Below are 3,164 nucleotides of genomic sequence, written 5' to 3' on the forward strand. Positions count from 1 at the left end.
CACAATGATCATATGTAATTTTGCATTAGAAAAATATTCATCTACTTAATCAAATTAGCATATATATTTAGAATATTTCTATAATCAGTTATACAAATTTGAGTTTTACCCGTTTACATTATACTCTTCCGCTACATGTTTTTAATTTTATGCTCAGTTTTTTTTTTTTTTTTAATTCTATGGATTACTTCAATATAAATCAACGTTTATTCATAACATATTTATTATGGAATAAAAACTTTCATTTTCATCATGCAACTGAAATTTATCTTACAGGTTTTTCTTTCGTTAAGTGTACCAAAACTATAAGATGTGATCAAATTGTTCATTATTTTGTGACAATGTAGACAAAATAAGAGAGGTAATTTTATAAAGGTGCAGCTCAGCGGTTTTTTAGGTGGAATTAGCGGGAGCACCAGTACCGAAAATTTTAAAAATAGTGAGTCATCCAATATTTTGTTGCATTCTATCTAACCACATCCTGAAATTTCTTGGGTAATTCTTAATCTAAGCATTATAATTAGCTGATTAAGCATCCATTTAAAATTTTTAAAATTAGACATAATCGCCTTTTGACGGTCGATTAGCCATGCTTTCATAAGTCACATGTTAGACGGGCGATTAGCTCCTTTCCTAAATTTTTTGAAAAGGAAGCCCGATGCTCTGGCTTTCTCTTTCCTGCATTTGTTTTTTGCGACCCTCTCCGACCGCCTTCGCTTCTCGTCGACTCATGGTAAGTTTGTTTGGTCATTTTTTTTATTCATTCTTTTGCTAAATGGAGTTTAGATATGTGAAAAAAAAAAAAAAATCAAAATCCACCATGTATCAGTGTAGAATGAAGGGATTTTAGTTTTTTTATAACTCTGTAGAATGCAGAATTTTTTTTTGCTGAATAATGGAATCTTATTGTTCAATTGGAATTAGGAAAATATATAGATTTGGATGCCTTTTCATCTTTTAATTTTTAATTATATAGTAGTACATAGGTAATGCTTGTGTGCGTGTGTTTAAAATCTTAGAATTATATGCTTGAGTGTTACAATTTTGCATATTACGATTGATGAGTGGCTATCTCGCACGAACTTGTGTTTAAGTTTGTTCTTAATGTTAGATGTTATAATTTATGAATTCATTATTTCTTATAAATTCTAATTTATTTTTGAAAAAAGTTTAGATAAAATTTAGAAAATTTTTATTTTGTTAATCTTCCTTGAAACTTTTCGTATGTACATTTCACACGAAAAGCTAATATTAGTCTTGGTAGTTGAGATATTCATTTGAGTGTTCTTGGAATTGCATCATTGAGCCCCTCAATCTTGATTAAATGAATGTAGCATTACAATAATTTTGTAAATGTAGATATTCAAGATGAGTGCACGAACACCATTTTTTAATGTTATTATATGATGGGAAGTTATCCTTAGATGAGAATTTTTCGCCTACATATACTGGTGGTAACTGTCGCCCATTACAAGTTCCATTTAAGTCAACTTTAAACCAGTTAAATGATACAGTTGTTAGAGCGCTGAAGTACGATCCCTCAAAATTCATAGCTACCATTGTGGGTCGATTTGCAATGGGCAATCAATATATGGCCTCGAATATTGAGGACGATGATGCATGTGAATTTGCATTGCCACTAGCTATTAGTAAAGTTCTAGTTATGTGGAGGTTGACCAAATTCCAATAAATGGTAATTTTGATGATATTTCGGCTCAAATTCTTGATTCAATCTTACTTGAGCACACATATGAGATGCAAGATGCTGCTGAGAAACCTGTGACAATGCGAAATGTAAACCTGGAGTATGTTAGCAGTCGAAGAAATTGTAGATTATCTTAGTTGTTGTAAATTCTTATTACTCGTTATCTAATATTACATAAGTATTAATGCGGATCCACACAGAACTCATACAAATGAATTTACACAGTCCCTCAACACAATCACAGAGTACTTGTGTTTTTGAAGTCAATGATATTAGATTATATGCTCCTATAATCGATGATGAAGTTATGAGATAATGAGCAAAGGTTCAAATGATGATATGGATGGAGAATTTGATGATATCCTTCATGATCCAACCGTTAGCAATATTAGTGTTCAACAGAATATCCATGATATTATTCTTGATCACTGTGTATGGATTGGAAATACATAAGAGGGCATGACAGCTAATAATGAATATGCTAAGATTTCCATGAGTAAACGCTAGTGGAATGCGGAGGTTGTATCCAATAGTACTACTTTTTTTAGCTTGATAAATAATGAATTCATCATTACAAATGAATTGGTAGAGCATATGTGCTTCTACCGAAAATCATAACTGCAATTGCCTTACAAGGTTGGTCCATTAAAAATAATATTCATGTATACAATGGTTGCTTCAAATATTTAAAAATTCACAGTTGCATGTATACAACATGATACTATGATGATTAACTGTTGTTGGAATTTACATGCTAGTCTAAACAAGCATTTGGGTGGTGGAAGATATCCACCAGAAAATGTCCATATACGTGTACGAACCATATTCTTCAAGCAGGTCATAGGCAATATAATTCAATGTTCATTAGCTTCTTCATTATTTAGACTATAAGGAAGTAAATGGATATTAATCCCAAAGAAATTATTGAAAGAGTTGAGGCAAAGTTCAACATAATAGTTTCATACATGAAAGCATGGGATGCATATCGAAAGGCTATTAAGGAAGTGTTTGGTAGTTTGGAGGAATCTTATCCATCACTGAATTTGTTCATGGAAGCTACTGTTACAGATATGCCCAAAATAGTTTATAAAATCCAATCCTTTAGTTCACATAGATTTCAAAGGTTATTTTGGGCTTCCATACCATTTATCACTAGTTGGAGATTGTTTCATTCCGTTCTCAGCCTTGACGTGACATTCTTATTGGGTAAATATAGGGGAACATTACTCATAGTTGTTGTGCTTGATGCGAATAACGATATCTTCCTATTAGCTTTTGGAATTGTGGAGTCTGGATGCAATAATTCTTGGATCTGGTTTCTTGCCATGATTCATGATTTAATCCCATCTATTAGCACTAGAAGTAATCTCTGTATTATATCTAATCAGCATGTTGGGTTAGTACATGGCTATAGGGACATATTCCGAGGTGGAGCACATCGCCATTGTCTTAGACAATT

Source organism: Dendrobium catenatum, unplaced genomic scaffold (genome assembly GCF_001605985.2).
Source record: "Dendrobium catenatum unplaced genomic scaffold, ASM160598v2 fragScaff_scaffold_1728, whole genome shotgun sequence".
In the NCBI taxonomy this organism is placed as follows: Eukaryota; Viridiplantae; Streptophyta; class Magnoliopsida; order Asparagales; family Orchidaceae; genus Dendrobium; species Dendrobium catenatum.